We start from the raw sequence: 16,200 nt of genomic DNA on the forward strand, positions 1-16,200 counted from the left end.
ATGTGTAATTTGAACAGTGTGCTGCAGGTCCTCTTCATGACTAAGGACTTCAGAGAGGCTGTGGAAAGGTTTGAATATTTACATTTTCTGCACTGGATTTGGGCCCTCTTACTTAACACAATGATTACAATCTAAAAGTCAATATCTTTAAAGAGAATAATAATATAAATAGAGAAGATATAGATCTCACATCTCTCCTCACAGCCACTGTGGTCCAGATCAGAAGACTGCTGATTTTCACCTGAAAAACCTATTCATGACTTTAAAGACAAGTGAACCTCACACAAAAGACATGGCATCCTTACTGGGTATTGGAAATGGTGAGGTCACTGTAGATATCCTGCTGAGAATTGTATTGTATGTAACGTTGATAAATATACAGGTGCTCTCATAGCATTGAAATAATAATATTAATTTATTAAAACGTATATCCTTTGTAATATGACCTACCGCGAGAGTGTTTTCACTCGCCATTTTTTTTTCACCCAGTTTTCGAGCAACGTGATGCTGCTGACGATTTGGAGATTTCAAGCGTGGTCAATCCTTACGTGTCTCAGGTACTTTTTTATCATGTATTATACTGAGATGATTTTGGACAAAAACCTGCAACTGAACATGTTTGACATGACAAGGCGAAATGTTATATATTACATATGTTTGGCTTTAGATCTTCAAAGGACATTTAGGAGGAACTACCACGTGTTTTGAAGGTCATATGACCAGTGATGAAACTGGTCCATTTTGGACACTGCCCCTTTCACTGGAAGGAAACTACAGTGTGGTAGGGTAAATACACTTACAAGTATTTGAGTCATTTCTAACGTTTTTGATGGAGCAGGGAATGATTGTAAACTGTGTGTGTTGTGTTTCAGAGGGAAGGATTTGAGGAGTTTTTCAAGTGTTCTAACATCAGTGGGATGTACTGTGACCAATGCGATGAGAAAACACATGCAAACATTGTGAGTTGTGATATTTGGAATACTCAATCAATATCCTTAATAATTGTACCAAAAGATAACATGCTTTTCACTATGTAAGGTAGTAGTACTGTATAACACTGTCTCCCTCTAGTGGTTATATTAATCAGGACTGATAGTAAGTGTTTGTGTCTGCAGGTGTGTAAGATGGTACATCACCCAGAGAACTCCGCTACTCAAGAGGTTGGAGTTTGACGACCACAGTAAGTCACATGTCAAAAAGGACTGCTGTGTTGACATTCCTCACACGTTACAGACAAAAGGTATTTAGAGATACTTTCTTAATTTGACACGTGCCTTCATAACACACATTCTCAAATAGGCGACACATTTGTATATTAATTCAGTCAGGTTAGGCTAAGAGAACAGCAGCAGTATAAAAGGAAACCAGAAGGTTCTGGTTGTGGACCGTGTGGGGAGTCTAATAGATGGTCATTACACGGCTACAATCATGTCCCATGATGATCACAACTGGTATGTCTTTGATGATACTAAAGTCAGTCAGGTAAGATCAGAATGTAATAAAACACCACCCATAGACCCCACTTCCTCAATATACAGTAGTTCCATACCCATCCGAGGCCATATATATATATATTTGTTTACTTGTTTACTATTTGTCATATATACTGCACCTCTCTTTCAGCCCAACCCACAATCAATCAGTCTCAGGAATAATGAAAGGTAACATGTCAGTGTTTTTCCATGTCTTCAGGTTGTGTTTGGGTGTGTTTCCTTTGCAAACCTACCACATTTCCAGAGAACGGCCAAACTCCCATGCCCTCTTCTTTGTAAAATTACAGTCCTAATATTATTTTTTCAATTTCAACTAGATCCCAGAGAGCATATCTGCTTATGCACAATAAATGTAAGTTAACTATGTTTTGCTTTTTAAAATAACTGTCATACAGTCAGCCCTTACAGTAACATCACTTATCATAAAGGATCCTGGTATTGATGTCTTCAGTTATCCTGGCATCAACAGCTCCAGTTTCATCAATGTAGATTTGTGGCCCTAAATGTTTATTCTCCTTGGCTAAACTGAAATATGCTTCCTTCGTCTATTACTCTTTTTGACCAATTTACAGTCAAATGTATGAATCCATTTCTCCCTGTATTCCTAAGCATGTGCTCCAGATGAACCAATAGAAGGGGAATTTAACAAAAAAGAAGAGGAATTGAAGTGTATGGAAGAGGAATGGAAGAGAATAGAGGAGGAATTGATGAAAATAATCCAAATGGAATGGAAGAGTATATGAGGAATTGTAGACATGGGTAGACAACATTGGAAGAGGCAGCGATGACAATAGGAGAGAAATTGAAAAGCATAGAAGAGGAATTGGAGAGTATAGAAGAGGAATTGGAGAGTATAGAATAGGAATTCCATAATGTAGAAGAGGAATTCAAGAGTATAGAAGAAACATTGTCAATTATAGAAGAGGAATTGAACATGTGACTGAGTCTGTTTACGTCCCATTGGGGACACAAAGTCACTCAAAACTAATTGCCAATTGAACGTTAGATCTCATGGAAAGTGAAATCAACAATGGCCACTAACAGCTACATTAGCCAACTAGTTTCCATCTGTGACAAAGAGAATAGAGATGGGAAAGAATGATGTGAAGTGAGAAAAAAGTGTATCTCCAAACACTGCTAAAGGACATGAGAGCAGACAGAGAGAGTCTGCAAAAAATAAGTAAACTTGGATTCATTACATTCAGCTTAGTTTTATTCAGTGGTCTTTCAGTGTTTTTACATAGTTTTAGCTATGTAGGCTTAGTCTATATCAGTAGCCATACCAAATATGAATCTCTATATATTAATTAATCTCCATGCAAAGCAGTGGAAAGGTCCCACCCCCGGCTCTGACAATGATGGCTGCATCAACCAGGACCTGGAACTGCAAGACCACCACTCTGCACCGGGTACAGGGGGTCTCCGACTGTCCCGCCATTCGTGCCTGCCCTACCTGTGGCCAATGGGTGGAGCACGACAAGACCGGCTGCAAGAAGGTTCTCTGCATTAAAAAAGCATGCTTTGTGTACCTGATGCTCACACCTGATTGCCTGATGACTTCCAGCTCATATTACATAACCTGCTCTGAGGGAGTAGCTCCAACACTCGTAGAAAAAAAGGTGCTATCTAGAACCTAAAAGGGTTATTCGATTGTCCCAATAGGAGAACCCTTTGAAGAACCATTTTTGGTTCCAGGTAGAACCCCTTTAGTTCCAGGTAGAACCCTATTGGGTTCAATGTAGAATCCTTTCCCCAGAGGGCTCTACCTGGAACCATAAAGAGTTCTCCTATGGGGACAGGCGAGGAACCCTTTTTTTAAGAGTGTAGGAATACTTTTACACCCATCTGGCACAGAAACTAAGAGATACATAGCTCTCATTCCAATCATGGTAGGCACACCCCATGGTAGGCACACACCATGATATTTACACCCCATGGTAGGCACATGCGATGGTATTCACACCCCATGGTAGGCACACACCATGATATTCACACCCCATGGTAGGCACACGCGATGGTATTCACACCCCATGGTAGGCACACACCATGATATTCACACCCATGGTAGGCACACGCCATGATATTCACACCCCATGGTAGGCACACACCATGATATTCACACCCCATGGTAGGCACACACCATGATATTCACACCCCATGGTAGGCACACACCATGGTAGGCACACACCATGATATTCACACCCCATGAAATTCACACCCCATGATATTCACACCCCATGGTAGGCACACACCATGATATTCACACCCCATGGTAGGCACACACCATGATATTCACACCCCATGGTAGGCACACCCCATGGTAGGCACACACCATGATATTCACACCCCATGGTAGGCACACACCATGATATTCACACCCATGGTAGGCACACACCATGATATTCACACCCCATGGTAGGCACACACCATGATATTCACACCCCATGGTAGGCACACACCATGATATTCACACCCCATGGTAGGCACACACCATGATATTCACACCCCATGGTAGGCACACACCATGATATTCACACCCCATGGTAGGCACACACCATGATATTCACACCCCATGGTAGGCACACCCCATGGTAGGCACACACCATGATATTCACACCCCATGGTAGGCACACACCATGATATTCACACCCATGGTAGGCACACACCATGATATTCACACCCATGGTAGGCACACACCATGATATTCACACCCATGGTAGGCACACACCATGATATTCACACCCCATGGTAGGCACACACCATGGTAGGCACACCATGATATTCACACCCCATGGTAGGCACACACCATGATATTCACACCCCATGGTAGGCACACACCATGATATTCACACCCCATGGTAGGCACACACCATGGTAGGCACACACCATGATATTCACACCCCATGGTAGGCACACACCATGATATTCACACCCCATGGTAGGCACACACCATGATATTCACACCCCATGGTAGGCACACACCATGGTAGGCACACACCATGGTATTCACACCCCATGGTATTCACACCCCATGGTAGGCACACACCATGATATTCACACCCCATGGTAGGCACACACCATGATATTCACACCCCATGGTAGGCACACACCATGGTAGGCACACACCATGGTATTCACACCCCATGGTAGGCACACACCATGATATTCACACCCCATGGTAGGCACACACCATGGTATTCACACCCCATGGTAGGCACACACCATGATATTCACACCCCATGGTAGGCACACACCATGATATTCACACCCATGGTAGGCACACACCATGGTAGGCACACCATGGTATTCACACCCCATGGTATTCACACCCCATGGTAGGCACACACCATGATATTCACACACCATGATATTCACACCCCATGGTAGGCACACACCATGGTAGGCACACACCATGATATTCACACCCCATGGTAGGCACTCACCATGATATTCACACCCCATGGTAGGCACACACCATGATATTCACACCCCATGGTAGGCACACACCATGATATTCACACACCATGATATTCACACCCCATGGTAGGCACACACCATGATATTCACACCCCATGGTAGGCACACACCATGATATTCACACCCCATGGTAGGCACACACCATGATATTCACACCCCATGGTAGGCACACACCATGATATTCACACCCCATGGTAGGCACACCCCATGGTATTCACACCCCATGGTAGGCACACACCATGATATTCACACCCCATGGTAGGCACACCCCATGGTAGGCACACACCATGATATTCACACCCCATGGTAGGCACACACCATGATATTCACACCCCATGGTAGGCACACACCATGATATTCACACCCCATGGTAGGCACACACCATGATATTCACACCCCATGGTAGGCACACACCATGATATTCACACCCCATGGTAGGCACACACCATGATATTCACCCCCATGGTAGGCACACACCATGATATTCACACCCATGGTAGGCACACACCATGATATTCACACCCCATGGTAGGCACACACCATGATATTCACACCCCATGGTAGGCACACGCCATGATATTCACACCCCATGGTAGGCACACACCATGATATTCACACCCCATGGTAGGCACACACCATGATATTCACACCCCATGGTAGGCACACACCATGGTAGGCACACACCATGATATTCACACCCCATGAAATTCACACCCCATGATATTCACACCCCATGGTAGGCACACACCATGATATTCACACCCCATGGTAGGCACACACCATGATATTCACACCCCATGGTAGGCACACCCCATGGTAGGCACACACCATGATATTCACACCCCATGGTAGGCACACACCATGATATTCACACCCCATGGTAGGCACACACCATGATATTCACACCCCATGGTAGGCACACACCATGATATTCACACCCCATGGTAGGCACACACCATGATATTCACACCCCATGGTAGGCACACACCATGATATTCACACCCCATGGTAGGCACACACCATGATATTCACACCCATGGTAGGCACACACCATGATATTCACACCCCATGGTAGGCACACACCATGATATTCACACCCCATGGTAGGCACACCCCATGGTAGGCACACCATGATATTCACACCCCATGGTAGGCACACACCATGATATTCACACCCCATGGTAGGCACACACCATGATATTCACACCCCATGGTAGGCACACACCATGATATTCACCCCCATGGTAGGCACACACCATGATATTCACACCCCCATGGTAGGCACACACCATGATATTCACACCCATGGTAGGCACACACCATGATATTCACACCCCATGGTAGGCACACACCATGATATTCACACCCCATGGTAGGCACACACCATGGTAGGCACACACCATGATATTCACACCCCATGGTAGGCACACACCATGATATTCACACCCCATGGTAGGCACACACCATGATATTCACACCCCATGGTAGGCACACACCATGGTAGGCACACACCATGGTATTCACACCCCATGGTATTCACACCCCATGGTAGGCACACACCATGATATTCACACCCCATGGTAGGCACACACCATGATATTCACACCCCATGGTAGGCACACACCATGGTAGGCACACACCATGGTATTCACACCCCATGGTAGGCACACACCATGATATTCACACCCCATGGTAGGCACACACCATGATATTCACACCCCATGGTAGGCACACACCATGATATTCACACCCCATGGTAGGCACACACCATGATATTCACACCCCATGGTAGGCACACACCATGATATTCACACCCCATGGTAGGCACACACCATGATATTCACACCCCATGGTAGGCACACACCATGATATTCACACCCCATGGTAGGCACACACCATGGTAGGCACACACCATGATATTCACACCCCATGGTAGGCACACACCATGATATTCACACCCCATGGTAGGCACACACCATGATATTCACACCCATGGTAGGCACACACCATGGTGGGCACACACCATGGTATTCACACCCCATGGTATTCACACCCCATGGTAGGCACACACCATGATATTCACACCCCATGGTAGGCACACACCATGATATTCACACCCCATGGTAGGCACACACCATGGTAGGCACACACCATGGTATTCACACCCCATGGTAGGCACACACCATGATATTCACACCCCATGGTAGGCACACACCATGGTAGGCACACACCATGGTATTCACACCCCATGGTAGGCACACACCATGATATTCACACCCCATGGTAGGCACACACCATGATATTCACACCCCATGGTAGGCACACACCATGGTAGGCACACACCATGGTATTCACACCCCATGGTATTCACACCCCATGGTAGGCACACACCATGATATTCACACACCATGATATTCACACCCCATGGTAGGCACACACCATGGTAGGCACACACCATGATATTCACACCCCATGGTAGGCACTCACCATGATATTCACACCCCATGGTAGGCACACACCATGATATTCACACCCCATGGTAGGCACACACCATGATATTCACACACCATGATATTCACACCCCATGGTAGGCACACACCATGATATTCACACCCCATGGTAGGCACACGCCATGATATTCACACCCCATGGTAGGCACACACCATGATATTCACACCCCATGGTAGGCACACACCATGATATTCACACCCCATGGTAGGCACACCCCATGGTATTCACACCCCATGGTAGGCACACACCATGATATTCACACCCCATGGTAGGCACACCCCATGGTAGGCACACACCATGATATTCACACCCCATGGTAGGCACACACCATGATATTCACACCCCATGGTAGGCACACACCATGATATTCACACCCCATGGTAGGCACACACCATGATATTCACACCCCATGGTAGGCACACACCATGATATTCACACCCATGGTAGGCACACACCATGATATTCACACCCCATGGTAGGCACACACCATGATATTCACACCCCATGGTAGGCACACACCATGATATTCACACCCCATGGTAGGCACACACCATGGTAGGCACACCCCATAACCAATGTTGAATATAACTGATGGAAGATGTATGTTAAAACCCTTTTACAATCAAATCAAATTGACATGTTTCCTGAAGTATTTTTAAAGTCAGATTAATATAACCTCATTAATATAACCGCAGCTCAACCTTTCAACCTTTCTATAGGAATTAAATGAAACTCCAGCTCTCAGAGTTGCATACCTTTTGTAGTACCATGCCATTGCTCTGTTGGTCTGGTCAAGATTTGTCAAAGGTGAGTGAAATAAGGAGCAATTGGTGAATCTTCATGTACATGTATTATTGGGAAACGGTGAATGCCCAGTGACATTGTTTATTGTGACCTACTGTGCTGTGTTCGACTGCAGCCTAAATATATATATTACTTTTTGGATATTGAATGTAGCCTATCCAATTAATAGTGTTGCCTATCCTTAATTGTGTTTACGTATGGTTTGTTTCCTTCAGCGTTGATTTCCTTCGGTCTGTTTACAGTTGGGTCTATGTTTGACAGATGTCTTGCTTGAAACCTGATATAAGAAGCACAGCCAGGTGCGAAGTCGTTGTTGATGTTTTTCGTTGTCAATGAGCGCTTGAAACACAGCACTCAAATTTCCCTTAAGCCAAAAAGTATACAAATAACTAAAGCCAGTGCAGTACTTATGTAGGCAAAAAAAAAATCTAAATTATGAGATGGCATTGAATGTGCCATAATTAGGCTAGTCTATATGGCTTAATGGGCTGCAGGTAGCGTTGGGCCAGTAACCAAAAGGTTGCTGGATCGAATCCCAGAGCTGACCAGGTAAAAATAGGTTGTTCTGCTCCTGAGCAAGCGCGGTGGATGTCGATTACAGCCCCCTGCACCTCTCTGATTCAGAGGGGTTGGGTTAAATGCGAAAGACACATTTCAGTTGAAGGCATTAAATTGTACAACTGAATAGGTATCCCCCTTTCCCTTATATGAATTTTGCATTCAGAAGTTTAAATATATTCCAGTCGATGGTAAACTACACTGCAAACGTTATGACATCAGAATCTTGGTTGACATCTGTGATTGGTGTAAGGCCTACTTAAACAAATATAGGCCTAATGATTCTAAAATCTATTTTGATCCCTCCGGGTCCTTCATTTTACATTTACATTTACATTTAAGTCATTTAGCAGACGCTCTTATCCAGAGCGACTTACAAATTGGTGCGTTCACCTTAAGACATCCAGTGGAACAGCCACTTTACAATAGTGCATCTAAATCTTTTAAGGGGGGTGAGAAGGATTACTTTATCCTATCCTAGGTATTCCTGAAAGAGGTGGGGTTTCAGGTGTCTCCGGAAGGTGGTGATTGACTCCGCTGTCCTGGCGTCGTGAGGGAGTTTGTTCCACCATTGGGGGGCCAGAGCAGCGAACAGTTTTGACTGGGCTGCGCGGGAACTGTACTTCCTCAGTGGTAGGGAGGCGAGCAGGCCAGAGGTGGATGAACGCAGTGCCCTTGTTTGGGTGTAGGGCCTGATCAGAGCCTGGAGGTACTGAGGTGCCGTTCCCCTCACAGCTCCGTCGGCAAGCACCATGGTCTTGTAGCGGATGCGAGCTTCAACTGGAAGCCAGTGGAGAGAGCGGAGGAGCGGGGTGACGTGAGAGAACTTGGGAAGGTTGAACACCAGACGGGCTGCGTTCTGGATGAGTTGTAGGGGTTTAATGGCACAGGCAGGGAGCCCAGCCAACAGCGAGTTGCAGTAATCCAGACGGGAGATGACAAGTGCCTGGATTAGGACCTGCTGCTTCCTGTGTGAGGCAGGGTCGTACTCTGCGGATGTTGTAGAGCATGAACCTACAAGAACGGGCCACCGCCTTGATGTTAGTTGAGAACGACAGGGTGTTGTCCAGGATCACGCCAAGGTTCTTAGCGCTCTGGGAGGAGGACACAATGGAGTTGTCAACCGTGATGGCGAGATCATGGAACGGGCAGTCCTTCCCGGGAGGAAGAGCAGCTCCGTCTTGCCGAGGTTCAGCTTGAGGTGGTGATCCGTCATCCACACTGATATGTCTGCCAGACATGCAGAGATGCGATTCGCCACCTGGTCATCAGAAGGGGAAAGGAGAAGATTAATTGTGTGTCGTCTGCATAGCAATGATAGGAGAGACCATGTGAGGTTATGACAGAGCCAAGTGACTTGGTGTATAGCGAGAATAGGAGAGGGCCTAGAACAGAGCCCTGGGGGACGCCAGTGGTGAGAGCGTGTGGTGAGGAGACAGATTCTCGCCACGCCACCTGGTAGGAGCGACCTGTCAGGTAGGACGCAATCCAAGCGTGGGCCGCGCCGGAGATGCCCAACTCGGAGAGGGTGGAGAGGAGGATCTGATGGTTCACAGTATCGAAGGCAGCCGATAGGTCTAGAAGGATGAGAGCAGAGGAGAGAGAGTTAGCTTTAGCAGTGCGGAGGGCCTCCGTGATACAGAGAAGAGCAGTCTCAGTTGAATGACTAGTCTTGAAACCTGACTGATTTGGATCAAGAAGGTCATTCTGAGAGAGATAGCGGGAGAGCTGGCCAAGGACGGCACGTTCAAGAGTTTTGGAGAGAAAAGAAAGAAGGGATACTGGTCTGTAGTTGTTGACATCGGAGGGATCGAGTGTAGGTTTTTTCAGAAGGGGTGCAACTCTCGCTCTTGAAGACAGAAGGGACGTAGCCAGCGGTCAGGGATGAGTTGATGAGCGAGTGAGGTAAGAGAAGGTCTCCGGAAATGGTCTGGAGAAGAGAGGAGGAATAGGGTCAAGCGGGCAGGTTGTTGGGCGGCCGGCCGTCACAAGACGCGAGATTTCATCTGGAGAGAGAGGGGAGAAAGAGGTCAGAGCACAGGGTAGGGCAGTGTGAGCAGAACCAGCGGTGTCGTTTGACTTAGCAAACGAGGATCGGATGTCGTCGACCTTCTTTTCAAAATGGTTGACGAAGTCATCTGCAGAGAGGGAGGAGGGGGGGGGAGGGGGAGGAGGATTCAGGAGGGAGGAGAAGGTGGCAAAGAGCTTCCTAGGGTTAGAGGCAGATGCTTGGACTTTAGAGTGGTAGAAAGTGGCTTTAGCAGCAGAGACAGAAGAGGAAAATGTAGAGAGGAGGGAGTGAAAGGATGCCAGGTCCGCAGGGAGGCGAGTTTTCCTCCATTTCCGCTCGGCTGCCCGGAGCCCTGTCATTTGACAGAGCTATTTACCAGAGCTATTTTTCAATGTACACTGAACAAAAAATATGCATGCAACATGTAAAGTGTTGGTTCCATGTTTCATGAACTGAAATAAAAGATCCCAGAAATCTTCTATACGCACAAAACCTTATTTATCTTAAATGTGCACAAATTTGTTTACATCCCTATTAGTGAGCATTTCTCCTTTGCCAAGATAATCCATCCACCTGACAGGTGTGGCATATCAAGAAGCTGATTATTAAACATTATGATCATTACACAGGTGTACCTTGTGATGGGGAAAATAAAAGGCCATTCTAAAATGTGCCATTTTGCCACACAATGCCACAGATATCTCAAGTTTTGAGGGAGCGTGCAATTTGCCTGCTGACTGCAGGAATGTCCACTGGAGCTGTTGCCAGATAATTTAATGTTAATTTCTCTACCATAAACCGCCTCCAATATCGCTTTAGATATGCCTTAAATAAAGGTAAAATAAAAATGATAGAGCCGATTGACTTGGTGTCACTTTGCCAGATCAGGGATTTGAACCCGCAACCTTTCGGTGAATGGCTCAACGCTCTTAACCTGCAGATCCTGTTGAGTGAGCTTTTTGAAGCACTGGTTAGGGTCAAGAAGATGGTTTTGGAAGAGAGAACCAGAGAGTTGGTCAGAGACAACACGGTGTGTTGGAAAGAACAGGGATACCGGTCTAGTTTGACGTCAGAGGGGTTGAGTGTTGGTTTCTTTTCTTTTTTAAATTTTACCCCGTTTTCTCCCCAATTTCCGTGGTATCCAATTGTTTAGTAGCTACTATCTTGTCTCATCGCTACAACTCCCGTATGGGCTCGGGAGAGACGAAGGTTGAAAGTCATGCGTCCTCCGATACATAACCCAACCAAGCCGCACTGCTTCTAAACACAGTGCGCATCCAACCCGGAAGCCAACCGCACCAATGTGTCGGAGGAAACACTGTGCACCTGGCAACCTTGGTTAGCGTGCACTGCCCCGCAGCAGGAGTCGCTGGTGCGCGATGAGACAAGGACATCCCTACCGACCAAGCCCTCCCTAACCCGGACGACGCTAGGCCAATTGTGCATCGCCCCACGGACCTCCCGGTCGCGGCCGGTTACGACAGAGCCTGGGCGCGAACCCAGAGCCTCTGGCGCCAGCTGAATGAGTGGGCTGAGTGAATGAGTAGACTCAGTGGGCTGAGTGAATGAGTGGGCTGAGTGAATGGGTGGGCTGAGTGAATGGGTGGGCTAAGTGAATGAGTGGGCTGAGTGAATGAGTGGGCTCAGTGGGCTGAGTGAATGAGTGGGCTGAGTGAATGAGTGAATGAGTAGACTCAGTGGGCTGAGTGAATGAGTGGGCTGAGTGAATGAGTGGGCTGAGTGAATGAGTAGACTCAGTGGGCTGAGTGAATGAGTCGGCTCAGTGGGCTCAGTGGGCTGAGTGAATGAGTGGGCTCAGTGAATGAGTAGGCTCAGTGGGCTCAGTGAATGGGTGGGCTGAGTGAATGGGTGGGCTGAGTGAATGAGTGGGCTGAGTGAATGAGTGGGCTGAGTGAATGAATGGGCTCCGTGGGCTGAGTGAATGAGTGGGCTGAGTGAATGAGTGGGCTGAGTGAATGAGTGTGCTGAGTGAATGAGTGAATGAGTTGGCTGAATGAATGAGTGGGCTGAGTGAATGAGTGGGCTCAGTGCGCTGAGTGGACTGAGTGAATGAGTGGGCTGAGTGAATGAGTGGACTGAGTTGGCATGAGTGGGCTGAGTGAATGAGTGGGCTCAGTGGGCTGAGTGAATGAGTGGGCTGAGTGAATGAGTGGGCTCAGTGGGCTGAGTGAATGAGTGGGCTGAGTGAGTGAGTAGACTCAGTGGGCTGAGTGAGTGAGTGGGCTGAGTGAATGAGTGGGCTGAGTGAATGAGTGGGCTGAGTGAATGAGTAGACTCAGTGGGCTGAGTGAATGAGTAGGCTCAGTGGGCTCAGTGGGATGAGTGGGCTCGGTGAATGAGTAGGCTCAGTGAATGAGTAGGCTCAGTGGGCTCAGTGAATGGGTGGGCTGAGTGAATGGGTGGGCTGAGTGAATGAGTGGGCTGAGTAAATGAGTGGGCTGAGTGAATGAGTGGGCTGAGTGAATGAGTGGGCTGAGTGAATGAGTGGGCTGAGTGAATGAGTGGGCTGAGTGAATGATTGGGCTGAGTGAATGAGTGGACTGAGTTGGCATGAGTGTGCTGAGTGAATGAGTGGGCTCAGTGGGCTGAGTGAATGAGTGTGCTGAGTGAATGAGTGGGCTGAGTGAATGAGTAGAGGATGTTGTCATTTTTTCCAAAGCGGTTGTCAGTCATCCGCAGGAAGGAGGTGGAGAGGAGTTTCCCAGGGTCAGAGGCAGAAGCTTGAAATGTATGATGTTCCTCTCTTACACACCCAGGCACAATGCTGGCCCGCATCATGGTGTTCCCAGTCATCGTGAAGGGTCAGAGGGAGGCGGCCAAGCTAAACAACTTTATGCCAGAGATGACCAAATTCACCAACAAGATGAACGAGGCCAAACAGAGAGGAAACAAGTTTGACTGTTAGTCTTCTTTCCTCCTCAACTAACTTCCTTTTCATGAATCATCTGTATCATCCCTCTGTATTCATCCCCCCTTTCATCTCCCATTGTAACTGGTCCCTTCTTTTGCTGTTCTTCTCATTTCATTATTCTACTTTTAGGGCTGGTTTCCCAGATAGAGACGAAGCCTAGTCCTATACTAAAAAAAAACATTTTCAATTGAGGATCTCCTTTGAAGTGCTTTTAGTCCAGGGCTAGGCATGATCTGTTACATAAAAGACAAAATCCCAACAAATCAGCTCCAAGTAATTTATTTGTATTTTTATGAATACCTGTTCCGAAGTATTCCCACGCATAATATAAAGAGAGATGATTGTATACAAATGTAAGCAAGGTTTGAAAGGATTGTTTTTAGTCTATTATATCTGTTTGGGCTTCTTGCAGTCAATTTGCATTCTACAAATGGTTTGTAATTATGTTTCGGCCCACTGACCACCCGCTCAAGAAAATATCTAGTTGATTATCCCTGCTGTAGTGTGTGACGTCTCCCTCAGTTCCTCATGTGAGGTAATATTTCTGTGGTTCTCCTAGTTACTAAGGCGTACTCTGACCTGACCGTGTTCCAGAAGAAGCATGACGTCAACCCTCTCCGTGGCTCCCTCTGGTGCAGGTCAGATACAGCTCCCACTCTCTCTCCCTTGCTCCCACTCTCTCTCCCTTGCTCCCACTCTCTCTCCCTTGCTCCCACTCTCTCTTTCTCTCCACTGATTTGAAAGAAAAAAACTGCTATAGAAGTAATATCATAGAATCTCCGACTATAGCCCATACCTCCTCTCAATGCTTTTTGATGTAGTGAACAAGGAGAAAGAAGAGTATTAATGGGACCTAGTATTTAGGACCCGAGACTTATCCCACCTCTCTCTCTCTATTTCCAGTCTTCATCTTCATTGCTCTCAGAAAGACGTCCTACCTCCCCGTCCCCAGTATGCAGACAGGAGGGTGCTTGTGGTTCTTAGACCCCTTCTACATCCTCCCCATCGCTGTGACCGGAACAAGGTTTGCCATCCTGGAGGTAAGTTTAGTCAGGTCATAACCCTGTCCCCAGGCTATTGGGAAGAAGACGTGTTTGGGGACAATATTATTCAGCTGTGTTGAGCCTGGAAGAATAGCTTTTTTAAAATTTAACTATACATTTGTTTTATAAATGTTATATTGAAATATTTGAATGTAAGAGTATGAATAATATTTGCGTAGTATTAACAGTATTGAGCCTGAATAACAGCCACCTGTCTGTCTCTGTCTTCTCAGTTGGGGGCAGAGTCTGGTGTGGATAACCCTAACCTGAAAGCCATGAAGACAGTGTTCAGAATCACGCGCTTCGTCATCCTCACCATCAACTTCCCCACAGTCGGTCGCTCTCTTATTTCTTATTTCTAATATGATATTGCACCCCCCTGTGGCAATATCATATTATGACATGCGTCTTCCGCAAACAACAAGTATGCAGTAGCTCTGGGATAGTTCTGTTCATTTTGTTGTGATTTAATCTTTAATATTTTTCCAGGTTAGTCGTGTTGAGATTAAAAACTGCAGTGTCACAAGTGTATCTGTCTGGCTTGGCATTATGGAGCCAGTCTGTTAACCTGTTTCTCTCAAAAGAATAACGAGGTAGTGTGGTTGACAATGCTTTCAGCAGTATGGGGATCCTTTGTTTATTTCCTTGTTATTCAAAATTTATTCCTCAAGGTTTAGTCTCATTGAGATAAAAACAGCTGAGTCATGCAGGGCCCGTGTTCTATCCGGAGTAAAAATGTGCTTAAGTTTGGTAATAAGTTGCACGGACTCACTCTGTTTGAAATAATGGTGTTTAACATGATTTCTTGATGACTACCTCATCTCTGTACCCCACACATACAATGATCTGTGAGGTCCCTCAGTCCAGCAGTGAACTTCAAACACAGATTGAACCCCAAAGACCAGGGAGATTTTCCAATGCTTCGCAAAGAAGGGCACCTGTTGGTAAATGGCACACAAAAAAAATCTGACATTGATTACCCCTTTGAGCAGGGTGAAGTTATTAGTTACACTTTGGATGGTGTATCAATACACCCAGTCACTACAAATATACAGATGTCCTTCCTAACTCAGTTGACGGAGAGGAAGGAAACGAATCAGGGATTTCACCATGAGGCCAATGGTGACTTTAAAACAGAGTTGAATTGCTGTGATAGAACTGAGGATGGATCAACAACATTGTAGTTACTCCACAAAACTAACCCTGACAGAGTGAAATGGAAGCCTGTACAGAATAACACCTATATTTCAGGTGTAAAAAAGAAATGGAATGGAGCTAAGCACAGACAAAATCCTAGAGGAAAACCTGGTTCAGTCTGCTGTCCAACAGACACTGGGAGATGAATTCACCTTTCAGCAGGACAATAACCTA

The 16,200-nt window shown here is 46.4% G+C and overlaps 1 pseudogene; it reads left to right on the forward strand.

Annotated features, from left to right (window-relative positions):
- LOC115137985 (mitochondrial inner membrane protein OXA1L-like) overlaps window positions 1–16,200 on the forward strand; it is a 19,179-nt pseudogene continuing 2,979 nt past the window's right edge.

This window comes from Oncorhynchus nerka, linkage group LG12 (assembly GCF_034236695.1).
Source record: "Oncorhynchus nerka isolate Pitt River linkage group LG12, Oner_Uvic_2.0, whole genome shotgun sequence".
Lineage (NCBI taxonomy): Eukaryota > Metazoa > Chordata > Actinopteri > Salmoniformes > Salmonidae > Oncorhynchus > Oncorhynchus nerka.